This window comes from Pholis gunnellus (genome assembly GCF_910591455.1).
Source record: "Pholis gunnellus genome assembly, chromosome: 1".
Classification (NCBI taxonomy): Eukaryota; Metazoa; Chordata; class Actinopteri; order Perciformes; family Pholidae; genus Pholis; species Pholis gunnellus.
Window position 1 is genome coordinate 9,896,095 of NC_136528.1, and position 14,999 is coordinate 9,911,093.

Genomic DNA, 14,999 nt, shown 5'->3' on the forward strand with positions numbered 1-14,999 from the left:
TAATTTTCACACTGGATTTAGCGAACAATGAGGGCTTCAGTGGGCCTGCTTCACACGCTGGGAGATGCGTTGTGGTTGTCACAAGTGTTCAGGGATATAGACAGTAAATTCTGATGTTATTTAGTGGTGCTTTGCATATATTTGGGGGCTCTGTCGCTCCCTCTTTTGTGCCCAGATTGGGTGCAGCTGTTCTCCTACTGTTTGCTCTCTTCTTTCCCATGCACAGACTGCTTTCCATGTGTGAAGTCCCTAAAAGAAAGACGACATACTTCCACACTTCACCTGTAGCATCATGAGTTAGTTATACCCTTTACGTAAAGATACAGCCTAAGCTACTTCTTGCATTCGGTCATTAGATCGCGGTAACGTCAGCGTTGGAGTGCCGCAGTTAAAGGATGAGGCAACAAGCACAAACAGGCTCTGAGGAGGAGTCAATACGCAAAGAAAAAAAGAAGAAGAAGAAAAAGAGAGAAACTTGAGAACTGAAGTATCTCTGAGAGCCACTCCTGCTTTTGCACTCCAACTCTGAAGTGAAGAAACAGGATGAAAGGATAATACTTGGGAGTGAGAGGCGGCAAAGGCAAGCTTGCAAGAGGAAGCCAAGATGAAAGTAAATTGGAGTTTGGAAGTTTTTGGAAGCTGAGTAAATACCCTTGGTGCCTGTCAAGACTCTGTGGCGCTCTCTGTAGTGAACTCTGCTTTCATGCTCGAAGGCGAACGCTGCCGACGGAAAGACTCTACCGTCGGATTCCAGCGATAAGTCACAGAAGTAGCAAATAAATAAACACATACACAACAACCTTTAGCAACAGCAATAAATCATCTCATTAAATATGCAAAAGCTGGAATTGTAAACTCAGGGCCTGTGTCCACATCGCGTCTTTCTCTGGCAGAAATGACGCCGCACCAAAACGTCGGAGCGCTCAGAAGAGAGACGCTGGGTGCAGTCTGGCATCCAACAGAGTAGAGCTCACTTCAGTCTTCATTCAGCAGGTATTTCATTCTGCGTCTAGCCTGGAGTCGAGTTCATCGTGTGCTTGGTTAAACGGAGACGGTCTGCTGATGATTATTTTTAATACCGATTAATCTGCAGATTATTTTCATGCATAAGCGAATCATTGTTTCGTCCACAAAATGTAAAAAAGAAAAAACTGTGTGATCACAATTTTCTGAAAGCCCACGAGAACGTAGCAGATCTTCAAATTCTAGTATCAGGGAGACACTTTTAAATGACAATGATCTGAAACGATTCATGAAATATCAAAATAGATGCCAATTACTTTCCTGTTGATCCTCTTATCGATTATTTACTTAATATTTCAGCTCTAGAATAGAGGTTTGTTCAAACCAAACATCACATTTTTTTTAATGAATCAAAACAAACATTTCCTGACTCCCACAACCCCCCCAAAAATAAAACAATAAAAATAAGATGGTCAAACCTGGAGTGCAGGAAAACATGTCGGTGGATGGGCACCCTTGCAGAACAAGTACAGAAAGTCAGCTGACAGGAGAACATGTCCGGCCTCCGTGTATCTGACCAACGGCTCTGAAACTTGTTGGTAGCACAGACACCTCGGTGTGTTCTTTGGGAAAAGCAGAGGGCTGTGCCCCAGCTGCCTTTCACACGAAGACAAGACTTGCATCTTCAGAACCTTGTTAGTTCTCTGAAAAGGCCACCGACTAGTTTGGAATATTAAGCAGCTCGCGCTGTCGGAAATCAAAAGGATTTTGGAAGAGAGTGGGAAGCCTCGTAAAAAGCTTTGATGGTATATATATCGCTCAATCTCCTGCAGATATGACGGAATGAGGAAATAAAGACGGGGGAACAAAGGGCTCCTGAGAGAGGAGGGTGGCAGAGGTTACTCGTTCTGCATATGCATTTATCATTATGCCTCAATCAGAGAGACTCCTTCGTAAAATGTCAAGACTCCTGACTGAGAGGCAGATCGCACGCGAGAGACAGAAATAGAAAGTGGGACACCATAATGTTTCAGGTCATTTATCATAACAGGGACACTCAAGTAAGGCCGTTGTCTCTCTTCCAGTGTTGTCCAAATGCAGACCACATTTACAGCATTAATAAGTGATGTCAGTGCTGTAACGGCTTCTTTACTCTGTGTCGAAAAGGAAGCATCTGTAGATAACGAGACCCAAATGTACAGAAGTTTCCGGTCTGTCCTCTGCTGGGCGGGGGGGGGGGGGCGACAGTAATGAGGGCGCGGAGAAGGAAGGAAGGGGACAGGAATAGTTTTTTGGAGGAAGCGTTTCGACAAATTCTCTTTATCCGAATCGGAGGTCAGGTTCCTCATTACAGTCATTTAGCAGATTCTATCACGTTTCTACACCGTAGGCACACAGTTACGGTTTAAGTGTCTTGCTCAAGGACACATCAACATGCGAATAGCGGAGCCGGAACCGGGGATCGAACCGCCGACCCTCTGATTGAAGGACGGCCCTGCTCTCCACTTAGCCACAGTCGCCCCAGATCTTGAAATCATGAAATGATTTGATCGCAAGCAGTGTTTGCAGGAATAATCACAGAAACAGCAGGTTCCCGCTGAAAGATTTGAAGACATCAAGACATGACGTGTTTATTTTTCTTCTTGGTGTGACTCATTGACGCCACTGTTGAACCACTTTGCAAAGAGATTAGATTGTGCTTGATGCGACCTTCCTTCTGTCACAGAACTAAACAGGTTGTTGCCCTTGAAGCTTTAATTTAATCTTTAGTCAAACCACATCAGACTTCCATATTCAATATGAGAAAGAAAAAGCAGAGACCTTAAAGAGTCACAGTGGAGATAACCAAGAGTCTGTTGTGAGATTCGATATGTAAATGATCACCAAACTGAAAAATTCAACAGAAATCCAGTAAACAGGAGGAACACGTCTGACAATGGGAGAGGTACGCGACCTCGTCTGCGCTTCATTCTGCAGGGTTACCGAAGACTAATGACTACTTCTACAGATTGTACAACAAAGCCACGCCAATCCTTTGACACCGTTCACAAGTTTAACGGATTGTTTGTAACCCAGAACGTCCGTGTGGCTTGGCTGCAACACTTCTGAATGTCCACTGGAAGCATTTCAGTGTCTGATGAAGTCTCTTTGTGTATGTCAACACCATGGTCAGCTAGCTTTGATGTAAGTATACACATGAAATATAGATTTTTGAGATGCAATCCAATTAGGTAAAAATAGATGAGATGCATACAAGTCTATAGGTTCACAACTAAAACTCAACAAAAATGACAATTACGCATATTAATTTCAGTTTATAAAGCTGTCAGCTAGAGGTTTAATATTTAATATAGTGCCCTCAAGAATTCCCACAATGGAAGAAAAGAAAATGTAATGTCCATGGCATGCAGACTATCATCTATCAACAATCCCACAATGCAATGCATTGGATTTTATAGGTTATAAGTCATCAAACACTAAACCTGTCAGTAATTAGGAAAAATGACCGTAGCCTGCCTATAGAGTAAACAAAACCCTGAACAACAAAGAAAACTCTTTTTTGTAGCTATAGATCCCTTTATCTACAACAACTCATCTATATGTGCAGTGGCCTTCTCTTTCCCCTGTCCAGCACAAGCAAGGCTCTTTCCCTGGTTGTATAATCACAGTGTCTGTTTTATATTAGATGGATAAAGGGGGTTGAAGATATGACTTTGAGATAGCGATGGTAAATCTAATTCGTCATCGCCAACAGGGCCGTCAGAGCTGAGCTGAATGGCTAATGTGCTACTCAGGCATGGGATCGGGTTTACAGTAAGAAGCAGAGAGAGGAGAGCGAAGACATGCCTGAGCTGTGATGGTTCAGCAAAGACTATTTATTCAGCTGCACTTCTTCATATGTGGAGCTCTGCAGAGACGGCACATTCACTCCCTTTTCTGCAGGCAGCATTCCTGCGGCTTATAGACTTTATAATGAGAAGGCAGATGTAAAAAGAAAAAAGGGGGATCATTAAACTCTCGTGCAAAAATAAATGGTCATGAACAGCTCATACAGTCTGCTGGCTCGACACTCACATTAACTAACACAGGAGATCACTGGTGGAAGAGGGCCATCTGAAGGAGTCTGTATACGTGTGGCTTCTACTTGTGGATTGGCTAAAACATTACAAGTGACTGAGTGTTGGGTTTATTGTAACAACCACTAATCTGAAGGAAATTTAAAATTAGCTGTACAAAAATAAAATGTAATTTGCTTTTGACCAATCAAAAGAGGAACTCTAAAATCGATCTCAGTCATCCAAATTCTGATGTAGAAGAAATGTAGAACCTTTTCTTTGAAGGCTGTCTCTTTGCATTTGCCTGATCGACTAAAGCCTGTTCAAAACTTTGAGAACAAAAAAGCACTTTTACATCTTCGTCGTCCGGCACTCTGCTGAGACTTACAAGCAGAATAACACTTTAATAACTCACTGAATGCAAAAGCGTTGACTCTTGCATAGATGCCCTTTGCAAGAGTCAACGCGTTTCCAGTTCACCTGCTCAACAACTGTTGGAGGAAGCAGGAGCACATTTCTAACAGATTACACATATTTATTCTGTTCTGATGCATCAGAAGGAAATTAAATACTTTTGATGTTTTTAGCTCAACGCCATAATTAACAAGACACGATGCATATAGATCCATATGGTGGCACAACAACAACTAAGAACATTTAAAAAATGAGCATTAAATCATGAAAAACATCCTAAGAACAGAGCCATTGTTAATTTAATCAGTAACAGACAACATTTTAAAAAAGACTCTACTGGAAATGTTGGTTAACACAGAGAGCAAACAATATCGAAGTTCTTGTTACAGTTGAAGCCTTACGGTAAAAAAAAGACCTTTCTCAGTGAGGGCATTTAATACAAGTGCAAGCACAGGTGTAATTAATAACTTTAACGTAGGCTCTGATGCATTTAGTTGTTCCAGTAAGCGAAGTGAAGAGGCTGAAAGATTGGGCAGTTTTATAGCAAATCAACCCACAAATGGGGGCTCTTTTGACCACAAGTAGTTCATCTTTATCTCAAGTCATTAGATGCTTCCAAGAGTCCAGACACGAGGCTACAGAAGAGAAGCTGAAACAAGAGTGCTGATGAAGCTGGAGCAGAAGCACTGCTGGGACAGCCTCCCAGCTTAATATGTCCAGCCAATCCAATAAAGACTTAACAGGTCTCTGGGGCCAAGGTCGCGCCTCCTACCTCAAAAGAAGGAAAACTTCATTTGCAAGCCTAATCAAGTGTGAATGTCACGGAGGCGAAGCAGAGGAGGGTTGTGGAAGTTAAGGGAAGATGAGAGCTTCAGTAGTCCCCCAGTTTTGCAATTTTGGAGGGTGTTGAGTTGTAAAGATGGCTATTACAACAATTAACTAAGACATCACTTAGCTGCACTGGGTAGTAAGAGTGGACAGCTCAAATGGCAGCCCAGAGACAAGTTTCATGCACTTAGCGCTTCAATTATCAAACTGAATGGAGAAGAACTCTTTCATATAAAGCCATATATTGTGATTTGTAGGCATAAGTTATTTGACTGGCCAGCTACTTTCCTTCTTTGACAAAGAAATAAATTAAAGGTATACTCATAACTGTTTTAAGCTACTTGCTTTGTCTGACCAACAGTCAAGAGCGTAAAAGTATTTCCTTTCATATAAGACAAAGAAAAAGCAGCAAAAAATCTTCACATATGAGATTCAGGAACCAGAGACTGTTTGGCATTTGTGCTTGAAAAATGGCTCCAACAATTAATTGACGATCACAACGGTCGCAGTTTGATTTCCTGCCGATCTATTATCCGACTACTTTTAGCTCTATGATGAATTCCTTCAAAACTAATCAAATAAATGCAAACTCAACACTTCCCGCAGATACTTCTTCCCAAAAAGCGCCCCGGTAGCTCAACCTGGTACTTCGCATGCACCATATATTTAGAATAAGTCCTTTCTGCAGTGGCCTGGGTTAGATTCCAGGGCCCTTTGCAGGATGTTATTCTCTCTCTCCAAGCTATCCGTCTATCCAATAAAGCAGAAATGTTCCTGGTGATATTTTGATCTAATTTGATTGTGGCTTATGAGCATTATGCAATCAATGCATACATAAATAAGGCAAAGGAGAGGAGACTTAATACATTCCTATTCAGTGATCTAAACACGAGCTATCTGACACCAAAGAGCACTTTGAATTATTATTTAGTCAAGTAAAATACTATGTTGCCAGTACTCTTTTATGTGAAGACCTTACTTAGTTTTTCTCTTTTTGACATTGATGGAAAATAGAAATTGAAATATGGGTCATGCTAACTTTGCACAACTGTGTTGACTAACTCGCAAGGTGTCCTTGAAGCAGATCGCTATGCAGTTCCTTAAATTATCTCATCTGGGGCCTACTTCCTGTGCTTACTGTCAGATGGACCAAGCGATGAGTGATACCACTGATAGTTCTGTTTTTTTGCCGGAGTCCTTGTGTCCTAAATCTCGACAGCAGAGGTGTCGAGTCCACAGCATGACTCACAGTCAATATGGCCACGATTTTGAGAATAAGACTGGAAATCTGACGATGCATAATGAATACAAAGTAGCAGGAAAAAAAACACTATTTGCACAAACACAAACACAGGAGTAGTAGACAAACAAGCTTTTTGTGCAGCTGTTGCCAAATTAAGTTTTTATAAACCTCAATTCCATTATTGACTACAATTGTTTGAACAAGTGAGTGACACAAGAAGTCTGCAGTGAGTTAAAAAAAAACGAATGAAGTCGGAAGCATTCAGCTTGTCAGTGTAACACAAGACGTGTTATTAACTTTGGTTGCACAGAACACAAGCTGCGAGACAACCCGGTGGCATCTCTATTTACTGCCATCGAATAGACAATTCAGACCGCCGCAAGAGACAGTTGTGGCCGGGAAGAACGGCGCTACATTAATGGCTTGAATGTGCGGCTAACCCAATGTGTATGAAGGGGTTCTAGGGTTTGGGTACCGACACTGACAGACGGCAAAGGCACAAGATCACACATGATCGTGAGTCAGCCAATCAGAGGATCTTGCTCCCCGTAGAGTGGTACAGTTCCTTGGACCTACCGGCTCTTAATCCACAATACAAAATCAGTGTTGCTCACTGAAAGCCAAAAAAGTATGGTGAATAATGAGACTGGAGCGTAGGCCCATATCTGTCTGCATGCCTGGGGCCAACTGGGGCCAACTGGGGCCAGTCTTTTGTTGTAGGGGGGCGGGTTGGTATGTAGTATAGAGGAACGTGCCTGGGGGGGGGGGGTTATGAGTCCAGAGTATGCAGACATAAGCTGTCTGCATGGTGCCTTTGAAGCCGGCCGTGGTTGGCTGTTCTACGAGGGTCACAGGGCAACGGTTTACAACAGCAGTGTCCCACAGCGAGCCCGGACTCATCCAACCCCCTCAACCCACTGCCAAGAATTTACACAGAATGAAGGCTGCAAAACAAAGGCAGCCATTATGAAGCGCTTGTTGGGCTGCGAGCGTTCTGGACCTCGAGAAGTTTAAAGTAGAACTAAATTTCAAACCATGAAGGTCTACTGAGGCCAAGTAGTTCATTGCTTTGACAATGCTAACAACAGCGCGACAACCTTTCAACAACAGAAGTCAGTTTATAAAATGTGTGAAGTCAATCATCACATATAGATGGCAATCATAAAGCTACAGCATAAGGACAATCTGGGAGAGGTTGTATGACAATGTTTCTAAACCACCATCAAGCTGTGGCTTACAAGAGAAAAAATATCAATCTTCAAACACTGTGACACATTAAAACAGAGGTTGACACTATATTATGAACATCTGCAATCCAATGCAGAGACCAGGCTACGTGAGCTACGTCAGCTAGATAATCACCTGACAAGCCAGATGTAGGAAGTAGGGAACAAAAATGAGCGTTGGGCGCCCTTTTTTGAATTGCTCATGATCATCTCCAAGAAGCAATATACAAGTCTGGTCCCTGCATAATACAATCGAAATGTCACCTGATCCTTCCTTAAGTTTATAATGTTGAGTTCCTCATGAACTTTATAGAGAAGACAGAGATTCAGGAAGTGTCATGCATGCAGCCGAGACAGAGCGGCCCATTGTTCGTTAGTCTGTCATTAAGCAGAAGGACAACCTGGCTTTTCACTGCATTAGAGACTAAAGTCTCAGCATGAGCAAGCTCAAGCAGCTACAGCAGTGGGGCAGAAAATGACATCCTGCGGGTAGAAGACACATCAATGACATTTAGGCTGAGGGAAGACGGTGTAACAGCTTGGTGCCAGCAACTATTCTTTGTAATAGGTGCTATTCTGATGGAAAACCAAGCAACAAATACAACAGACATTCTTCTCTCTTTTTCACTTCAGTTTCCTATTTGTGCTGTGAACCTTTGTTTCCTCAACACATTAAAGATGTGCATGGCAAGAATTTAAAACAGCACTTTATTTTCAATGGAAGCACCTATGTGGAGAGAAAGGGGAAGTTGACACAGAGCAGGTTTGAGTGGGGAGTGGTTTAGTGCCCAATGAGAGAGAAAACATCAGGCACTTTGTATTACAACTGTATGGAAAGAGAGTAAAACAACCATCATATGACACTTGTTTTCTAATCTTACTTTGGAATTTCATTTCAATGATTTACGTATGAATTTTTCCCCTACATGTATGCTGATTCTGAACTATACTAGCCATATATCTCTAATTTTATGATTTTATAGATGAAATAGAATAATAATGTATATATTTATTCATGCTTTTACAATTCTCTGATTTTCACAAAATCTTTGCAGAATATGTCTTGCTGCTGCAAACATACTATAGATCAGCCATCTATCCATCTGATTGGCTATTCAAAGAAATTGTGAAACTTCCTTCACAGGTCTTAGGGAGGACTAAAGAGTCCCAGATGGGTCAGCTCCCTGCTGAGAAGAAAAAAAATCAAAAAAAGGTCCTTGGTGTAAAGTGGAGATAAAGCCTAGCCTGTTTTATCAATATCCAACATCCACTCAGCTGGCTATTCAAGTGGATCCCAGCAATAAAGGGTCTCAAAGGACCTGCATACACAAGACGGCAGGTTTGACTGCTTCCATGCTCGATGGTGGGAGGTGAGGTGGTGAGGAGCGGGAAAGAAATGGATAATTTAAAGAGGATTTTCTTGTCAACTTCAGCAAGAAAAGGGAGAATCAACAGTGGAGCTGTCAGCTGGGTCACAAACAACCCACATCTGATCATCTCTCTTCTGCCACTAGGAGAGGGCAATATGGATCAAGTCTTAAGTTGAAAAGATGTGATTAATATCATAAAGTAATATATCAGGAAATATAATATATAGGCCATTTTCGTTTTTTTGGCTCATCCTGTGAATGAGGTCTCGGTACTTCATCACAACGATATTACAGTGATAGCTACTTTGGTAGAAACACTATAACAAACTCTGTGCTGTCTGAGGAATCGTCATTGTCTCGTGACTTGGTCTTTTTACTAACCCTATGTAAACCTGGAACAAAGGAAAAAAACTGTTTTACTTACGATTATTTAGTCAGTGAGAGGCAGCAAGCGAGCAGATCTAAGGCTCACAAACTGAATGCTGAGGACACCACAGAATAATAAAAAAAGTATATTGATAGATATTCTAATGTCTTAGAATTTGGCAGCCTTATCTCTTTTCGGGCTGCTGGTAGAAAACAGATGGGAAAGCCTCAAGAGTGTGAGAAAAGACTCACAGAGACCTTCCCTTTAAAACTTCATTAAGATGATAAACACTCAACACAATGAGGTCCTGTAAACACGGATGAAAATAAATGTTACATTCGATTTGTTTTTCCATCCTTACAAATGTATAATTAGTTGATTATAATATAAAGAAAATTCAACTTTTAGAAATATACAAAAACTAACATAATAAGGAGGAAGACATGTCCTATATTAGCTGGCATCTTATCACACTGGTAGCTGCTTTAGAGCCAAGAACAAAATATGATTTACTACATTGGAAGCATCATCTGGCTGAAGATAAAATCTTTATGCTGTTGGTTCTTGTTGAGACAGACATGTTAAGACTTGGCAAAGAGAGCTCAGGCCTAACAGCGGGATAATAGGCAATGATATTGGTTTACAAGCAGCTGGCTGATTCAGAGAGCAGGTCTCAGGTACAAGTTCCATGGCTTCTACTTTGCTCCCACTCAGAATTGTAAAAGCATGAACAAATATATGAGAGCGCTACAGAAAAGGGGACCAGAATGAGTGGAGTTCAGTACAACAACACACCATTTCACAGCTTTCTGTCCGCCTCAATTTCTTAAAAAACGGACCACGCATTTGAAACGAGACAAGAGAACTTCAGCCACAAGGACACTTGACTGTTTCATGGCGCCTGGTGAAATGTGATGATTAAGGGCACTCATCAGACAACGGATTGAAATGGCTTCGGAAGGACTTACATCAACAATATAAATCAGAGCACGGCGACACAACACTGCACTCTGCCAAACTCAGCAGATAGCACTGGATATTTAGTATCTCCTGCAGATGACACACTGGAGGAGGGGAAATATGGGTTTTAAAGCTACAACTGTGACATGTGAACACCACGGAATCATGAGGATTTGATGAAACTGTGCCAGTAGACGCTGCCGTTAAAAGACATCAGGAACTATGAACAACTCAGCAACATGCTCACAGGTCAGAGCTGCATCTATAAGACTGTGCCGATGTCCACATGAATGTATGTATGCATGTATGTGGATTGTATGAGGAAAACAAAAAGCATACGTGTATTATGGAATGATGAAGCCAAAATTTCAGAGTCACGGTCATCCAGGAAACTGAAGACTAAATAGCAGTACTGTGTGTACTAATACATAGAAATGTATTTTTTGAAATCCAATAATAGAGAATATAGAACAGAACTGTAGCGTGAACGTGGATTTAAAAACATGCTGCTGCATGGGGTTTTATCTGCTGGAACACTAACTTTTGAAAAAGGCACATTTTGTAGCACAGCAGGAAATAGCCTTAATAGATCTGAGAGGGGCGTATGGAGTTGCTGATCAATACCAGCGACTAAAGGATTACTCTGCTAAGGTGCTCAGATTTATGGATTTCAAAGCTCTTTGTTTGAGTCTAAATTTGTTCTTGGTATTTCAAGTCTAATTCAGAACCTCCACTATTTACTGGTATTATCTATTCAATAGTGTTCACATACTGTATATATTTTGCAGAGTGATAAAGGCCAATGCAATTCAGTCTTTCTAGGCATTTTTTTATCAACTCTGTGTTCTGATTAGCCGACTTCCTAATTAGCAAGCTGCCAACTTGTGTCAGCAACTCAACAATAGCACTCACACTCTCTGGAACAGGGTGTGTTCAGAAGACATTTCTGGAAGCCCTGCCTGACTATGAAACCATAAACCAAGCTATAAAACCATACACATAAGTTCTCATTCTTCTTTCTATTAAGTGTCACTAATGCCGTTTCCCCCCCCCCCCCCCCCCACCACCAACAGCCAGCTGGCTCCAACTGGTGCACCAGTTAGTTTTAAGCAGCTTCAGGCGGTAAGTAGCCTAAAGCTATAATTCTGCAAAACCAAGCTTAAAAAGATGCAAACCAGGAAATAAGCAATGGTTAAATTTACTGCTTAAAGCTACCACCATATTCATATTAGATGAATCTAATAACATTAATGTAAAAAAAACTACTAATTATCTCCAGTAGTGTGAAACAAAAAGCAACGGCATGATGTCACCAGTGACATACAATGTAAATGTCACATAACTGTATATTTATCATATATTTATCCACATGGATAAACAAACAAACCTACCAACGCCAGTGCATGAAGTAGAAAGTGTTTAATTTAAGAATGTGAATATTTGCAGAATGTGCATTTAAGTGTGTAATAAAGTGTGAGTAGTTAAATCAATCAAAAGTAAAAGGTATTTACGCAAAACCTCTCATTACTACACACACACACACACACACACACACACACACACACACACACACACACACACACACACACACACACACACACGCGCAAACACCCTGTTACTAGAATGTAAAATGTGAAGAGCTGAATCCAGACAGAATTTAGATTGTTTGCAATGACTTTATGACGAGACGAGTGTGCGCCAGCAAGCAGAAAACATATTGATGGCACGACGGAATATGAGGAGCAATATTAAACATAAATAAATATCTGGAAACGCATTTCTTATACATACCATGAAAACTACTGACCTTCTCTTCCGCCTTTAAAATGTGAGTCTTCCACTTCACTTTCTAAACTACTACTGTGCATCGGCTTCCCTCCAATGCCTTCTGGTTCGTGTGTGAAGTCAGAGAATGAAATGAAACCAGAAAGCACCCGGCAGCAACTTCTAGAAATGGTTGCCAGGCTGGCTGCCAGGGATCAATGCTGGTTGCCAAAATTGACAGAATGCCTGCCGTAGATTTATAGATTGTAACTGAAGCAGTAACGTCTCCGGGTGATCACACATCATATTTAAGTTGAAGTAAAGTTCACTAAAAACTAAAAAGTTTAAACCACATCTCTCAAAGGAAAGAAAGGGTAAACGGGTAAAGTTCAGTATGAGAAATTATTTTCTCCTGCAAAATACTTTTTTTTTGTTTTGATGTGGAACAGAAAGAAAGTTGAACTAAACAGGGTCTTTTTCCCCTGAATTTATACAATTATAAAACTTTTGCAAAGACAGTCTGACTTGCCCTGTTCACACTCTCACGTGTGTCGCTAATATCACTAATCAGTCAATGGCGTGCACATAACTTCAATATTCAGTGTATTATCTTATCTCAAATGACTATAGTCAGATTATTAATGTATTTGGAAAGAAGTAGACATGTGATGAGTGAAACATTTAAACATGTTTCAGCTGGCTCTTGAGTGAAATGTGAAGCATTTAAGGTATTTGATAGTCAGTCACCGTAATAAAACACCTATAGCCGGTGGTGTAGTCTGACATATGAAATCCAAATCATAGCTGTATGCAGAACGACCTAATGCAGAACATCCATCACTACCATTTGAATCTTGATCTCCTTACAGCAGCCGTAAAAGTGAAGCCGCTCTACTAGCTCCTTTCATCCGACCGGCTATTTGATAGTACAGACGTGAGCTTATTTGTTGTGTTCAGGACACACGAGGAGATTCAGATATCACACACAAGGTTCAGCCACTTAGCCTTCACCACACTTAAAAAAAAAGAAGGGAATAAATGTAGTACATGAGGAGAATGTTATGTGGCCTGTGAACACTGCAGTACAGAAATGCCAAAGTAGAAGAACGCTTCTCCATCCTCAAAGATTTTTCTCCCCAATATTTCCACCTGCAAGCACCACGCATTACTGCAGCTGTCCTGTTATTGGAGACTAAAGGTAAAAGACCACTTTGTGTAATTGTGCTTCTGGCAATACAGCAATCAGAGATCCAGTGGCACTGTTCAGTGGTACGTTCAAGGCCCTTAAGGGATCAGTATCACTATATAAAAAATGCATAATTCATTGCTTGTAATTTGGAACATTGTAACCCCACAAATTAATTAATGCGTTAGACCCTCATTAGCACATTCCACTATGTTTATTTCTTTATCTTTCTACTTTAATTGTATTGTTTATTTTGGTATGTATGTATATACATATATATATGGCCATACATAGTACATTTGAACTTGCATCATTATGAATACAGAGTATATGGTCACTTAACTCAATGTCAGTACCCTGAAAATAGCCTCATGCCGTCTACATCAGATCCTCAACAATGCACACTGTTAACAGCTGTGTAATTACCAAACATAGAGGGATTAGGCTGCAAAGGACTGGTCTGGAAATACTACTTAAGATGAATATTCAAGGTCCACTAAACAGTACATTTAGTGCCACTGGATCTCTGATTGCTGTATTACCAGAAGCACAATTACCCAAAGTGGTCTTTTACCTTTAGCCTCTAATAACCGGACAGCTGCAGTGAAGCGTGGCGCTTGTAGGTGGGGGAAGAATCTTTGAGGATGGAGAAGTTACTGCACATTAGAAAAAGACACTAGTATCAGGGTAAACTTGCAATGAAAAGGAGCTATTTTGTGGCAACGCGTTGCTGGGGAAAATTCATCTTTACTGGGAAACAAACAGCAAAACTGCCTTTTAAAACCATAGAGGGCTGGACGTTAGCTAACGGGTGGCACAAGACAAGTTAAGTTTGTCAGTTTCTGATCTGGTCCATTCACAAAAAAGCCTGTCATCACATCGTCGCGTAGCCACTAAAGCTACAATAACGTAAAACGCTAATATTTTTGGTGAGGAGCTGGCAGGAAGACCTAGCCAAGCTAGCTAGTAAGCCAGCCAACAGCTACTTTATACTAAGCAGATGTATCGTTAGCATACAAGCTAACAGGGGTATTGCATTCCAGAGAGTCAACACTGAGCTGGACAGAAAGGAGCCAACGACACGTAACGTTAGCAATCTTACCTGCTGGATTAAAGGTGTCCTGAAAAAGCCTGTGTTTGTTTAGGAGCCACCAGAAGTAGTTGTTTTCGGTTGGTCGGTTAGTTTAAAAGACTCCTGTTTCCCCCCCCAGGCTTGAATCAAGGTTCAACCGAAGAGACTGGCTGACTGTGCTGCCTCCCAGCCACAACAGCGACTGACTACAGCTCGCTGAGGATCTGCTTCTCACTGGGAATGATCTGTAGTATCGCGAGATTAGAACGAGTGCTCGGAGATATCTACCAACCAATCAAATTAGCCGGCTGCAGAAATGAAATAAAATGAAATAAAATGAAATAAAATGAAATAAAATGAAATAAAATGAAATAAAATGAACATTGTCATATTATGTGACATGAAGGAGCCATTTTCCTTGACACTGTTTCAGCTCAACTTCTGGTAGTAGGTGGTGACATGTGGTACACAGGTGGTACATTCCATTGCATTTTCAGAAACACAACTAGTATAGAAAAAAATATGTAACCTATGCACTTAAATTATTTAA

At 41.0% G+C, this 14,999-nt stretch overlaps 1 protein-coding gene across 1 annotated transcript in view; it reads right to left on the reverse strand.

The window, feature by feature from the left end:
* Positions 1-14,633, reverse strand: part of glceb (glucuronic acid epimerase b) — a 41,559-nt gene extending 26,926 nt beyond the window's left edge. The window contains exon 1 of the mRNA XM_079162422.1: positions 14,480-14,633. The gene's annotated coding sequence lies outside the window, so the exon portion shown is untranslated. The remainder of the gene's footprint in view (positions 1-14,479) is intronic.
* Between the last annotated feature and the right edge of the window lie 366 nt (positions 14,634-14,999).